This window comes from Macrobrachium nipponense, chromosome 48 (assembly GCF_015104395.2).
Source record: "Macrobrachium nipponense isolate FS-2020 chromosome 48, ASM1510439v2, whole genome shotgun sequence".
NCBI classification, from domain to species: Eukaryota; Metazoa; Arthropoda; class Malacostraca; order Decapoda; family Palaemonidae; genus Macrobrachium; species Macrobrachium nipponense.
Window position 1 is genome coordinate 20,896,506 of NC_087223.1, and position 15,931 is coordinate 20,912,436.

Sequence of the window (15,931 nt, forward strand, 5' to 3'; positions counted from 1 at the left end):
GAAAAAAAATACGTTAGAGCTAGTCTTTTAGTAAAGGTATATGGAATAGATTTTAAAATGCTTTACGTATTATAGTAATCATATGATCGTAGTTGAAAAGTTTTGAAACTTGTTATTTTCCAACAATAAATCTTGCAAATATAGTAAGTTATTTTTACTTGCAGACGAATGACAAGTAGTGCATCAGAGACTGACGAGAATGGTTTGCAAGATAAAAACTGTAAGACTGAATATTCCTTCCTGCTCTGTAAATGATAAAAGAGCAGAAGAGACGACCCTTCAGCAAGGTCCCTTAAACCGTAACTCCGTGGAGCAAAGGGAATCAAAATGTCTCTCACCTTTTGTAGCTTTAAACCCTGGCAAGTATTATCAGACACAAGGCTGTGTGAATTAGAGACAGAAAATGAAATATTGAATTGGTTTTTATTGGCTATAGATTTTCAATTATGACTTTGATATTTTTTTTTATAATGGGAAAGGTTTCCCTTAACTTTTTTTTTGTTTTTTTTCCTTTTTGAGGTCCCCACTGTGACCAGGAAGGAAGTAGTACACAGTACTATTATCCTAGGAAAGGATTGTTTTTTTTTTATAGTCAAAGGAGAACCCTTTCATGGAAATTCACTCATTTTTATTATTGCAAAGAGTAATAACTAAATTGCCAGAATTCAAGTGAAAAGCTAATCTCAGCATACCTGCTTACTTATTTTGATCTCTTGTGTGATTTTTGTGAGCCTAGTTTAAATGTTAGTTGTCATTCCGTATGTATTTGCTGCTGATTTTAACGTTACTGGAGGTCTAAAAGTCCATAAAAGATGATTACACCGAAATCATCAAAATTTATGGCTGTTTACTTTTTACCCTATTTGTGGGAAGTTTGGCAGTTCAGGGTCCTTAGCCTAACTTTTCATTTGTGGCTGTTTGGTTCTAGGCCTTAAATCTCCTAGGATTATAGTATTAATACACATCCCTGGCCCACACGAATAGTTCATCCGTGACTTTGGTGTTAGGGACTGAAAATATAAGAGGGATTTAAATATATAGAACAAGCTACTTGACTTTTTGTATGTTCTTTTTTTCAGAATTTATAAAGAGTGAGGATCCTGAAGATGAGTCAGAGAATAAACAGGTAGGAGACTAGCAGTATTTTGTATAAAGCATCTGTTAATGTGTGTCAGCATATTGTATATTACTGAGTATACACTGAATATATTTATTGTTATTAGCAGTTAATACCTCACCAGTACTTTTAAAGTCAGTCCCTGTGAGTATATGACTGTGTAGTAGTGTGTGTGTGTGTCCACTTATTTTTTGAGATTAAAGAATTCCATCACCAAAGAGTGGCTGAAGAGAAAGAGCAACATGGTAGTCACTGCCATGTTCATTCTGTTAACTGTAGAGTTGTGATGTACCCTCTGTTGAGACAGCTTCCACAATATTAGCTACTTCTTACACTTACATAGAAGACTCATCACTGGTGTATGGAACACTCGTACACTAGTATTTGCTAAATATAAAGACTGTTCCTCTCCAGTTCACCTCTTTCATGTTTGATAGATGATCATAATCTGCCTCTGAGACACTTTTGAATGATTGTACACCTTTTTCCACATGACTCACCATCTCGAAGCACTTTTATCCATCTTTTTCACATACGTGAACCTTACTGTCTCTTCAAATCTCAATATTGTTCATATATTAAACAAACCTTCGGTCTTAGCATTAGGATAATACTAGCGCCAAGCTGGAAACCGGTAGAATTAATAATTAACTTGTGAGATCCAGGAACTATTGGCATCTATACCAGGTCACACAGTATGTAGTACCCAGGATGACCTTGGCGTCCCATGACCCGACGGTTACTTTCCTACCGCCTTTAAGATAGGACGTGATTACAGTAGTACCTCGAGATATGAAAGGCTCTACTTACGAAAAACTCGAGATACAAAAGCCAATGCGAAAAATTTTAAAAACTGACTTCTCTGCATACAAAAAGTTTTTCAAGATACGAAAGGTTGTTGCTGTAAAGTCCCGAGATTCGCCCGGACCACGTAGAAACAATTTTAAAACTCCCGCCACCGCCAACTGAGTAACTCGCCACCACCTCCTCCCGCTCTCCCATTGGTTCCTGATGCTAGTCACCCCATAAGGTCCTGCTCTCCTATTGGTCAGCATCTACCCTTGTGCTTTAAGTATTCTATTGGTAAAAGGATGCTGTAAATTGAAAAACTTATTCATGCAATACATTTTAATAAAAACCAAAACATTAGGTTAAAGATAGAATAAAGAATAGAAATGAATGGTTATTATACTGTTTGGTAGTTTCAGTACTTGAAGAGAGATAATGAAAATTTATGGCTTACTGTAAAGTAAAGGATGCTTGTCGATCGTGTCGATATCGTAAGTGCTGGATGTAAACAGACGTTTGGAAGCTTTTTTTTGTTGTTTATTATAGTTAATGGTACTTAATAATTATTTGAAATGAGTACATGCAATACATTAATAAAAAAATTGTGAATTAGATATCATAAAATATAAAATAAATCAGACTGCCAACAAATACGTATTTTTTTTTTTTTTTTAGAATTCTTCTTCTGTTTTATTATTACGTTACGTATACGTATGTTTCATAATAGCTGTCCAGTAACTTGGTATCTCCATTAGGTAAAGATAGAATAGAATAGAAATGAATGGTTATTATACTGTTTGGTAGTTTCATTAGTTGAAGAGAGATACTAATGACAATTTATGGCTTACTGTGTGCTAGGAAAAATGATTGCTTGGCGCTCGTTCTCATACTAGTGAGACGGGGTAAGAGCTGAATGTAAACAGTCGATTGGAAGGTTTGTTTTTTGTTGGTTTGTGTATTACAGTTAATGATTAATTAATAATTATTTGAAATGAGTACCATACTGATTATTTATACATTTTATTGGCATATTCTAAGCTTTTAGCTCTTAGGTTTAGATGTCAGAATCATAGAGTAGGCTGCAGTAGCAACCGCTAACATAGGCTAGGCTTATTGCTAAGGGACATATGCTAAAGTCCTAATATATGCAGTAAAAATGGGGTTTGAACATTACATGCAGTTGAATATTACTCAAGTATGTACAGTATTTTGCCTTTTTGGAGTCATATTTCTTCCGTCGGATCGGCGTTGTAACCCTAGAACATGTTTTTTTAGGCCTGGAAATATAATTTACTGGGGTGTTTTTTGGAGGGCTTGGAAACAGATTAGCCCATTTTACATGTAAAATGTGTTCCAAGATACGAAAAACTTATGATACGAAGGCCCGCCTCGGAACGGGTTATTAATTTCGTATCTCGAGGTACCACATGGACTTCTATCTGTTTAAAGTCCTTTCAGTTCTCGTACTGCTGTTGTTATGCAGACAGTGATATCAGGAGCCTTTTTCCTGTTCAATTGTATTCAACATGTCATTTGAGCACAGTCTTTTAGTTAAGAAATTATCTCTCAGGTTACTCCATATCCTCTCTAGTATTTGTTCAGTGTAGAATGTTAAAAAAATCGTTTGCATGTATGTAACAATCCTAATCCAAATTTTAAACTAGGCAAATTCACATATCTTTCATGAGGAAGCAACATTAAAAACAGCACCTTGATTTGCAGGCAGATGAAAGCAACAGCAAGAAGCATGCAGCAGAATAGTCACTTGCTGGATGCAGAGTGTTGAGAACAGATTATGTAAGCTTGAACAGCTCACTGACAGTAGCCTCACAGAAGCTCTCTTTTCCACCAACTTGATTGAACAAGACGGGCCAGGTCCCATCCTTATCCCTGGAACCTCGTAAGTGTAGGATTCATGTTGGTTTGTGAGTTATGATAGAGGAACAAGGAGAAGGTCTTTCAACATTCCAGAGTACAGGCAGTCCCCAGGAATCGGTGGGGGTTCCATTCTGGCCGAAAACTGACATTAACAGAAATTCGGCGATTTATGGTGGTTATGGTGCCTCTATTAGGTTAAGTTATGTCACCATAAATATTATCAGCACCTTATGGTTGCTGATAACCGAAACGCGGCCTGTCGTAGCGCCATAAATCGCTGATTTTATTGCTCTTAGCCGGATTGCTATTAACCTAGACCAGTGGTCTCCAACCTTTTCAATGTAAGGGCCACATTATATATTTCCCACATTTATGTGGGCCAAAGGAAAGGAAAAAAAAAAGAAAAAAAAAATCAGTGCCTGTAATTTAATTTCCTCAAATATTAGAGTATAAACATGGAAAAATTAAAACATATCTTGTTGGAAAAAATCAGGGTAAAACTAAATAGATTCCTGCCTTTGTTTTATGCAACCAAATTAGTGTGACGAATGATACTGACGTTTTGACTTCAAATTTCATTGAAACCAGGTTCCAGATTAGATGAGCCAATTGTAAGAATTGATTTCAAATGATCATCAGGACAAATTTGCTCAATAGTTAGATTTCACATACTTCATTTTGGTAAAATGTTTGTTCACACAAGTATGCTGTAAGCCCAAAATGGACACAAAACTACAAGCAAACTTTATCAAATTTGGAAACTGATCTGGCTGCAGCTTTTTTATAAAAAAACTCAATCAGATTTCCTCTCTATACTTATCTTTCAGTCTGTCATCTGCCTGGAGATCAATATTTCCATTTGAAATTGAGTTGGAAGATTTTCAGCATTGCAGTCAAATGGATTATGAAAGAGCCTGATTTCATTTGCTTTGGCGGGCTGGATGAAATTATGTGGTAGGCCAGATGTGGCCCGCGGGCCATAGTTTGGAGAGCCCTGACCTAGACTGTCGATAACCGTGAGCTGCCTGTAATAAGGACCCTTTGTTAACATTCTTACAGATTTTTTCACTTGAAATCCATTTATAATTAGCTCATTGATCCTATCATAACTTTCTTATAGCTTTGCCAGGCCTTTGGTGCCAGTAAGGGAAACTAAAATCACCCGTATAATACAACTGAAAAATTTCAAGTATATATTCTTGTTTGTTTTGGGTTGTAGGTATTACAGGTACTTTCATACAGGAAGCACATTTGTAACATACATTATTTTTATTGGTGGTCTGAGCAGAGACAAAATACAAAGTCCCAAATAGAAACAAATGAAGTATAGTGTTAGATAACAGTTCAATTTGTGTGGAAAATTCTACCCATTTCTTATGCCTAGTTTTTACCCAAGTCAGTGTTTTCATTTAATCATTGGCAATTAAGATGTTCTTGAATTAGTATGTTTTTCATTTGTGCAAATTATAAATGTTTCAACAATTTTGTATATTTTCAGATTTCTTGCAGTTGGATCCGTCTCCAAATAACTTAAGTGAAAGTCAGGTAAGAATGGTTTATGGGAACATATTTGTTTTCCTTATATTTTTTACATATATAGAAATGCATTCTTCATAAGTTAATTATCCCTGTAGGGGGGTGGGGGGGTGTGCCATCAGTTGCACCTCACATGATGCACTGTAGGCATTGCTAAAGTTCTTTGCAGCCAAACCTTCAGTCCCTAGCTGCAACCCTTTTCATTTTACTGAATGTCCATTCATATTCTCTCTCTTCAATCCGCTTTTCCACCCTCTTCTAACAACAGTTATTCCATGGCGCAACTGCGAGGTTTTTTTTTCTCCTGTTACGCCTTTAAAACTTTTTTATGTTCCATTTCCCTTTCAATCTGAATAAATGGTAGATCCCAGTGCTTGGCCTCTGGCCTACATTTTATATTCCAAGTCAGTAATGTTTTAGCTTTTTAGCATTTATTTTAATATCAGCTGGACTGGTATGGAATAGATATCCAAGAAAAAATGCATATACTAGACCATTATTATCAAATGCATTAACTCTGTTTACAAGTGCATTTTTCACTGTATTCTAGTTAATAATGCTTCACTGCATAGTTTTTATTATGTACGTAAATTTTTATTGTACTAATAGGCTTTTAAAATTACAGGGAAAAAGTGAAAATGATGACACACCTTAGATCTAGATGGTGTGGTTGTTTGTCAAGAACGAGAAGGAAAGGAAAGTCACATGGTCTTGGGCGAAGAGAATGAAGAGAACAACGCCATAGGGGTATCCCACAACAAATGTACGTGTAATATTTGTTGTTTGCCGTCTTCAGACGTTAACGTACTAGCTCTGCCTTATTAGATGTTAGGATGCTTTGTCTAACAGCATTCGCGTTATGCTGCACACTTTTCAAAGTGTCAGACCATTACCATTTTTGCTAGGTTGCACAGTTAATACATTTTTGACAAAGAAATTAGACTTAGGTGCATGTGTTAGTTGAAGTTCCCAGGCGTTGTTGAGTTACTGAATGCAGTATTTTGTTTCAGAAAGCACTGCTTCTGTCATTTTGGACTAAGCAAACTCCCCATGTTCATTGCCAGTCCATCACCTGTTGAAAAGTTGTAAGGATGAATATGAACATTTATTTTGTACATAGAAAGCATAGAAGGAGAGGGAGTTGCAAAAAGATATAGTATTTGTATAAAGATGGGATAAAATTATGAAGAAGGATACGAGTACTCAACTAAAGAGTGCTTGGTTTTCTCTTCATTTAGTTAAAGAAATGCTCCCTGGAGAAAAAAATACTCTCCTTAGATTCCTGTTCTCTTATCAAGCATGTTCCTCGTACTAAATGGTCATTACTGATATTTCTCATCAGATCATGAAAAGTTATGAAAAGAGCATTTCAGCTCTTTAGTTAAAGTATGGTTTTGTTATAAGTGTTATATGTATCACAGTCCATAACGTACCACATTTTTTGGCTTCATAGATGCAAACTGACATATAGGGGAACCGTGCGTTAAGGTTTTTATGCATGCTTCACATTTTTCATTACTTTCAAATATAAATTTAGGGATTGCCAAATATATGGTCCTCTCTCTAGACCTTTTAGTTAAAATGAATTGAACTTAGATTTGCATATTTTTCAGTGATCACAAAGTAGCAGATGCAGGATATAGAAGTGTTACTGTGCTCGCCTTTATAGTAATGTGTGAATACAGTAGGTAATAATCTTTAGAATAGTTTACAGAGGAGAGGACTGCAAAGTGTAGGAGAAAAAGAGGGGCGCTTTTATTTTTTCAGAGTACGTCACATAAAATTTGGTTCCGTCTCCTACATTGGTATCCCTCTTATGCCAGCAAATACAGTATGTTTTAATTTTCTGACTTTCTAGTCATCTGATTACTTGCTATTCTGTTAAATGAGAGTAGTTTTGGGACCATTTAGAGATCACAAGTGAGTGCTGTTTATGAATAATGGACCTGTTAAAAAGATTTTTTTTAATGTTTTATGTAATAAATACAAAGCCAGTGTAGTGAACTCTGCAGTAACATGATTGGTTGCAGTTAGTATCTAAACCATGCAATGGCTTAGAGGTAATGAATGAAAGAAATCTACCTTTTAACTGGGATTTTTCACTCCTTTGCTTAACGCTTCGAGTTCAGTTTCAAACAGACACCGTAGCCCACTTGACATTGTGAGAAGTAAATTCATTGCTGTCACTAAAAGAAAAACTGCTCTATTCGTAGGTGGTCCGAGTTGGATTTGCCACAGCTGAATTTTCTAACCCCAGAGTCTCAAAATTTTTAATACTGCTAGCTTTGTGAGTGACTCTGGACTTTGCTCTGTGTCCCAGGTGGCAAAATAGATCTTGTCAGGAAATTATGTTTTTCTAAGAATCATAAACAATCATGATTTAAAATGTCAGGTTTCATAATATTGAATATATTTTGGTTATTTCATTGCAGGTGGTTCTAATCACATCAGCTGTGACAAGACAAAGGTATAGTGCTGCATTTTTATTATTTACTATGCATAACATTCATTATGTATGAACGTGAGATACAGGAGTTCAAACCTTTGTTGTACATTTAGCGCTTATACTTAGGATTGGTCATTTGAACATGTTCGTGGAGGGTGAAATTGTTTGTTTGTTTGATGATGAAACTTACCTGTCAGATGTATATATAGCTGTATTCTCCGAAGTCTGACAGAATTTCAAAACTTACGACACACAGTGGGAGATGAGGTGGTTTAGTGCCCATTCCCGCCGCTGGGGGGCAGGTATCAGGAACCATTCCCATTTTCTATTCAGATTCTCTGTCGCCGGTACTGTCAACACCTGTTTTCAGTACACCTCCGTCTTAGGATTTTGCAAACTTCATTGCCGCTTGAGTATCTGATTGTCTTTGGTTTATTGACTTGGATTTGTGGCTAGGCCATACGCTATCGTGGATTGATTTGCTTTTGGCTTTGACTGTTCTTTGAATAAGATGTCTGGATCTAGTTTCTGCTAGTTTCAGGGGTGTGTGTGTGCAAGAGTGTAAGGTGAGGCTACCGAAAGCTTCGGTAGACCCTCACTCGGTATGCACGAGGTGTAGGGGGCATGTTTGTTTGTTGGATGATAGATGTAAGGAGTGTGAGAATTTGACTGATTCCGAATGGAAGACGTATGATTCGTATGTACGCAAGTTAGAGCGTGACAGAATCAGAGGTCTTCCTCCAGGAGTGCTTCAGTGAGCAGAAGTCAGGGTAGTGATTTGTCACCTGCTAACCCGTCTGTAGACTTTGTTTTACCTAACCCTGTGGTGTTGCCTTTGGGCCCTGAGGTTGTGTCTGCGGAAGGTAATGCCCTTTCTGTGATTATGGAGTCTATCCGTAACTTGGAGTCTAAAGTGCTCGCGCTCCAATCTAGTGTTGTGAAGTGTGGTGATGGTGTTAGTGCCCCTAGTGTGTGGAGCGTGCGTCAGATCGGCCCTATAATGCCTCTAGGTCTAGACCTCTGTCGGACTCCCAGGACAAAGGGAGTGGGCAAGTCGAAAGCCGAAGGAGGGTTACGGGGACTCCCCACCGATCTGGCGTCCCTTCGGCAGAACCTGATGACGCTTCCCAGGCTGCCCAGGATCGTGCACGGGCACGAATCCTTAAGGATTGTTTCTCGTCCTCCAAGGTGTCCTCCCCGCGCCGGTGTTGGAGCTCTCTGAAGGATTCTCGCCCTCTCAAGAGAGGTTTTAGAGAAGAGGACGCTTCACGTCCTCTTTCTCGACCTGTGTTCCAGTCATCACCTGAATGTTTCGATGACTTTCCCCCGCAGAAGAGGACCAGGACGTCATCGGAGGAAGATGCTTTTGAGCGCCCCAGTCGCACTAAGGTTGTTCCTGTGAGAAGAAAAGAAGGTGTCCCCCTCGCCCCTCGTCATATCACAGGATCAGCCCTTCACCTGATCGGGAAGGGAAACTTCTCCATCTAAGAAGATTCTTCTGGACATGCAGCAGCAGTTGGCCTCGTTTTTCGCCAAGATGGAGGCAGAACCCCGTCGCTGCAGGAAGGATTCGAGGCTGCCTATCAAGAGATCCAGGCAGTCTCCTTCTCCTTCTCCTCGTTTCATCGCCCTCCTTTGCTTCGTTGCCTTCTAGATCCCGTTTACCTCCCAGCGACTTATCTAGAAGTGTCGATGAGCGTCATGCAGGACGCTCTATCGACCGTAAGGCTCGTCTTGGCGACGATCGCCGTACGCTCTTACTATTGACGCTCCCTCGCGCTCTTCCTGACGCTCGGCGTGTGGCACGCCAGGACGCTCTCATGCTGCTCGAGTTGATGCTTCTGTTGCTTCTGCGTCCCGTCAGGAAGCTCGTCAGGACGCTTTTCAGGATGCTCGCAAGGATGCTCTTCAGGACGCTCGGCAGGTCGCAGCTTTACCGGATCATCATAAAGCTTCGGAGTTTGTTGTCAAGGATACCCGACCTTGTTCTTTGGACCCTTCTTTGGATAGGAGACCCCTTTTACAAGCGGGGCCTCATGGTTTGATTGCTTCGCGGTCTATTAAGGACCCCTCTGTTGCTCCCGTGGATGAGGGAGAGTCTTCGGGTGAGTCGCAGCCTGCGGATGAAGAGGAGCCTGCTTCGTCATCATCATCATCTGATTACAAGGTTTTGGCCCGCCTTTTGAAGGACTTGTTTGCCGACAAGTTTCAACCCTCTGCCCCTCGCTCTCCTCCTTCGCAGTTGGCTTCGTCAAGACGAGGAAAGCTCCAGGTTTCATTTAGATGGCCACTTTCGCTTTCTATGAAGAGAGCTTTCAAGAGGATCCATGACTGGATGGACTCCAGGAAGGCCCAAGGCAAGACTTCCTTTGCCCTACTTCCAGCGAGGTTAAGCGGAAGGGCGGGCATTTTGGTACGGACGAGACGGGAGAGAAGATTTTGAGAGTTCCTTCCTCTTCCCAGGGCGATTTTGCCAGCCTGGTAGACACTCCTAGGAGGTCTCCTCTCCTTTCCTCTGCTAAATGGTTTTCCTGGACGCTTTCAGAGTTAGACCATCATCTGAAAGGGCTGTTCAGGACGATGGAGGTGTTTTAACTTCCTAGATTGGTGTTTGGGAGCCCTGGACCGGCAGCTCGGAGTCCGACTCTCTTTTGCTTGAGGAGTATCCAGCGTCTTAGCCTGTATGGATAAGGCAGTCAGGGATGGTTACCGATGAACTGGCCATCCCACTTTTCTACAGGGCTTCTTAAGCAAGAGAGCCTTGTACTGCAATTTCATGTCAAAGTCAGTGTCCTCCTTCTCAGAGGGCAAAGTTGCTGTTCGCCCCTCTATCAAGTCATCTCTTCCACAGTCGTTGGTAAAGGATTTAGCAGTCAGCCTTCAGGAAAAGGCGACCCAAGACCTCCTGGCTCAGTCTTCCAGAAACATCCTGCAGCCCATTCTACAACTCCTCTTGCTCAAGCTTCCAAGAAGCAGAAGCCCTTTCATGGCGGTGCTTCCTCGAGAGCGTCTCCTCGAGGAAGAGGTCTCTCTAGAGCAGAACCCCCTTCAAAACCCAGGGGGAAGAAGTGACGCGTCGGGCCTTCAGACACCTGTCGGAGCAAGACTCTTATCCTTTGCAGAAGCATGGAAAGTAAGAGGGACAGACAGCTGGTCCTCGAAATCATCGAAAGAGGATACAAGATCCCATTCCTCAAAACACCACCGTTGAGCACGAAGCCCATAGATCTGTCGCCCTCCTACCAACCTACGAAGCAACAGATTGTGTTTGATCTGCTCGAACAAATGCTCGAGAAGAGAGCCGTAGAACAGGTTCTAGCACTAGGATCCCCAGGCTTCTACAACAGCTTGTTCCTGGTTCCGAAGCAGTCTGGGATGGAGACCTGTCCTGGACGTCAGCAGGCTGAACCTTTTTGTCAAGAAAGACAAATTCAAGATGGAAACGTCTCAGTCTGTCCTAGGAGCCTTAAGACCAGGCAACTGGATGGTTTCTTTAGACCTCCAAGACGCCTACTTTCACATTCCGATCCATCCTCAGTCAAGAAAGTACCTGAGGTTTGTCCATAAGGGGACAGGACTTCCAATTCAGAGCTCTGCTTCGGGCTAAGCACAGCTACGATGGTTTTTACGCTTCTCATGAGGAATGTGGCGAAATGGCTTCACTTCTCAAGGATAAGAGTTTCGCTTTACCGTGGACGATTGGCTCAGTTTTCTTAGCGGAGAACTGGAAAAACAAGGATGACCTGGATGTGACTCTCAACATCTCTCAGTTGGTCAAGGATCGAAAGTGTGGCACGATCCCGTAAAGCTGGAGAAGGAGTTTCTCTCAGCCTTCTGAGCCCTGACCTATGTGTTGTTTTCCGACATGTCCACTGCAGGTTGGGGAGCAACACTGGAAAGGAAGAAGTGTCAGGCTTATGGAGAGGGGAACAGATGTCCTGGCACATAAATCTAAAAGAATTGGAAGCAATTCGGTTGGCTCTCCAGTTCTTCAAAGAACGAGTCTTTGGCCGAGTTGTCCAGATCAACTCGGACAATACCACAGCTCTCGCGTATATCAAGAAGCAGGGAGGAACACACTCTCGGTCCCTGTTCGAGTTAGCGAGAGAGATCCTGCTGTGGCGAAAGCACGGAACGTAACGATCCTGACGAGGTTCGTTGCAGGAGTTCAGAACATCCGTGCGGCTCTTCTCAGCCGTCAGCAGCAACTGCTTACGACCGAGTGGACTCTTCACCTAGAAGTTTGTCAAGAGTTGTGGAGACTATGGGGACATCCCTAGTAGATCTCTTCGCAACATCGAAGACGAAGAAGACTTCCTCTATACTGCTCCCCGGTTCTTGATCCGGAGCAGTAGCGATAGACGCCATCCTATGGGATTGGACGGGGATGGACGTCTACGCCTTTCCCCCGTTCAAAACTCCTGGGAGAAGTAATCAGGAAATTTGCGGCGTCGAGGGAGCGAGGATGACGCTGATCGCCCCATTTTGGCCTTCAAGCGACTGGTTCACAGAGGTCATGTCCTTCCTAGTGGACTCCCCAAGGACCCTGCCCGAGAGAGTCGATCTACTCAAACAGCCCCACTTCGAGAGGTACCACAAAAACCTCTCCGCTCTGAGTCTGACTGCGTTCAGACTATCGAGAAGTTGGCCAGAGCGAGAGGTTTTTCAAGACCAGTGGCAAGAGCTATTGCCAATGCAAGGAGAGCTTCCTCTCTTGCAGTGTACCAATCAAAGTGGGCTGTCTTCAGGAGGTGGTGCAGAAGAAGGGCATTTCCTCCACCCGACCGAACTGTGAATCAGATTGCTGACTTCCTCCTTCATCTGCGAAATGTTGATAAGCTGGGGGTTCCAACGATTAGAGGATACAAGAGCATGTTGTCGACGGTATTTAGACACAGAGGTTTTAGATCTGTCGAACAACAAAGACCTTCACGATCTTTTGAGGTCTTTTGAAACCTGGAAAGTGGCTCAACCAAAGATTCCGTCATGGAACTTGGATGTAGTATTGAAGTTCCTGATTTCGAGTTCTTTCGAACCTTTACATTCTGCATCTTTAAAGGACGTGACAAGAAAGGCTATTTTTCTAACCCCTCTAGCTACAGCAAAGAGGGTTAACAAGGTTCAAGCCATCAGTAAACATATAGGCTTTAGGGGACATAATGCGGTATGTTCCTTAAGCCCTTTGTTCTTAGCTAAGAATGAAAACCCGTCCAACCTTTGGCCCAAGAGCTTCGAGATCAAGGGGTTAGCAGAAATTATTGGGTAAGAACCAGAGCGAGTCCTGTGCTCTGTCATGGCTCTCAAGTTTTATTTAGAAGACGAAAGAGTCAAGGTCCTTCGGACAATCTGTGGTGTTCCGTCAAGAGACCAGACTTACCTATGTCGAAGAACGCACTGGCGTTCTTTTTAAGGAGTACCATCAAGGAGGCTCATTCGTCCTGTCGAGATGGTGATCTTGGACTTTTGAGAGTTAATGCTCACGAGGTGAGAGCTGTCGCAACCTCGGTGGCATTTCAAAAGAACATGGCACTCAGTGACATCCTGAGTGCCACCTTTTGGCGAAGCAACTCTGTGTTCGCTTCACACTATCTGCGGGATGTGAAGACGACATGTGAGAACTGCTGCTCGCTAGGGCCATACATTTCCGCAGATACAATCCTGGGGGCAGGAAGTTGCACTCATCCTATCCTGTAGAAAATGGTTAGGAAAGCTTTTAATTTTATTGTATTGGTTTATTGGTTTTATTGGGTCGGCCGCCGAAGGCGGACTTCCCATTCTTTAGTCTAAGTTATGTGAGATTAACTTTGGATAGGCTTGGTCAGGTGGTGGTTTTTTGCTTCGTTGCCCTCATAGTATGGTCGATATGGTCTAGTCATATTGTGGTCACTCCCCAGTTTGACAGATCATCTAGAACTCACCAGCTATACCTTGCTGGAGACTCTAGTAAAGCAGAAGCAGACTTGGGTGACAGTAATCACGAAGTCAGCTATGCTAACAGGTAAGGAACCAAGGTGTCAATCATCTGCATGTATTTGTTTCCTAAATCCTATTCTGTCTCTTCCCACCTCCAATGGTGGGATTCAGCTATATATATATCTGACAGGTAAGTTTCATGAACAAAATGATATTGTTATGATACAATAAAGTTTGTTCATACTTACCTGGCAGATATATATAATCAAGTACCCACCCACCTCCCCTCAGGAGACAGTGGCACTAGAAAATCTGAATAGAAAATGGAATGGTTCCTGATACCTGCCTCCCCAGCGGCAGAATGGGTACTAACCACCTGATCTCCCACTGTGTGTCGTAAGTTTTGAATTCTGTTGGACTTCGGAGAATACAGCTCTATATATATCTGCCAGGTAAGTATGAACAAACTTTATTGTATCATAACAATATCATTCTTTTTGCTGGTGAAATCATCTGTGGCTAGTTGGTGATTAGTGTACAAGATCTGGAAACTAAGGAGCGCACTTTTGTTCATCCTTATGATGTCGACTCTTTAGTGTCATTACACTAGAGTGGTAGTTTGAATTGACTTTGTTTTCACAACCATTTGTTGTTTTACGTGCCTCTAGTTTTATTCTTCATTTCAATTCATGGTTTTTATCTATAATAGTGACTGGGTTAATTTGATAACAGCATGGCCATAGACCAATTAGGAAGATTGGTTTTTACAGGCTGTTAACAAGATCTAATGGATGCTTAAATGTACTGCATGGATATCTTATCTTCCTATTACTTGTTTTCTGTAGCAGAATTGGAATTAATGTTCCAATTCTCTGCAAGTCTTTTGTGATGAAGTTACAGGGCTGTTAACTACAAGGTTCCTAATTTGCTGAGTAGGTCAGCAGAGGAACAATTTGTAATCCTCTTGATATTTTTAAGAGGCTCCAAAACTTGTCTTTGTCAAAAGAGGTCTGGGCATTGATTTCTGAAAACAAACTAGTTAAGTAGCAGCAGGCAGGTGGGCACACCCAACCACCCACTCGTTCTGTTGGTGTCACCTTTCGTTTAGCCACCCTACTTTACTTTGTCTTCACTGTTGCTTAACTGTATCATGTTTTTGTTGATAAGGTAGATTTCCCCTCTTGACATTTACGTCTTGTAATTGCAACACAAATGTTGATGCTTGATTTTCTTATAACAGATGGTGACTACCCAACATGCTTGCATAGTTGTCACCTAAGCACTATTGAAAGGAATTAATCTTGCTTAAGGTTCATGTTGGATATAAGTCTGGGTAAATAAAGGATGACAGTCTCTCTCTCTCTCTCTCTCTCTCTCTATCTCTCTCTCTCTCTTCTCTCTCATCTCTCTCTCTCTCTCTCTCTCTCTCTCTCGTTCATGTGTGTCTTGTCTGATGTAGAGTTGAGTTGCAGTTAGAAGAGCATTGTTGCCATTTGGCACTGGAACTCTATCACTCTGGCTACAGTTTGCCACAGGGCTGTTTTATCCCCTGCTTATGTATGCAACCGGGAAGCTGGCATTTTCGGTGGGAGGAACATAACCTGTCATGTTTTTCAGACAGTACATAACACTCAATGTCCCGGCTGCGTCACAAGTTAACTAGTACCTTGTCAACAAGTTTCAGTGACTTGACCAGCTTTTGCTGAAGGTATATAAAAATGGTAAGTCTAAAGGTTTTTATGTGTATAAATGAAACATGCAGGAAAACTGCAATATTGAGTCATCTCTCCCTGCGTTTGATGAACATATGTTACAGCAAGCTCATTGATGACTGGCTCTCTTGCAGCTCATGTTGAATTGCTATCGTGCATGATTGTGGGGTTTCACATAAGTGACTTACCGAACAGTTACATAGCTTATAGCTTCTTACCTGCGGCAGTCGAATTCAAATTGTTGGCGCCAGCGGCGTTGCTATCTTAAGTATAGGTGATGCAAGACCCGCCCACATCCGGGAACCCTGGGTACTGCTAGCCTTCTACCGTCAATTTTCGTTTCTGCCGCTCACGGGGTAACACCTGTGAGATTTTCGCTGCAGTCTCCTGCGTCGCCATTTTGGATTTTGGTTTTTGTTTGGTGATGTACAAGTTTTTGGTTTTTTCTTGCCAGTTAGCTATCTCTATTCAGTTTTTCGTCATTATTGCTAATTATGTCAGATTCTAGTTCATCTGCTGTAAGGTTTTGCAGCGCTGGCT

The 15,931-nt window shown here is 41.6% G+C and overlaps 1 protein-coding gene and 1 long non-coding RNA gene across 2 annotated transcripts in view; one reads left to right on the forward strand and one right to left on the reverse strand.

Moving 5' to 3' along the window:
• LOC135205112 (uncharacterized) overlaps positions 1 to 15,931 on the reverse strand; it is a 298,672-nt gene that overhangs the window by 170,946 nt on the left and 111,795 nt on the right. The window lies entirely within an intron of this gene.
• LOC135204961 (uncharacterized) lies at positions 3,648 to 5,968 on the forward strand. Its single transcript, XR_010312392.1, has 3 exons — positions 3,648 to 3,806; positions 5,283 to 5,329; positions 5,946 to 5,968. It is a non-coding gene; the product is annotated as an uncharacterized LOC135204961 (long non-coding RNA).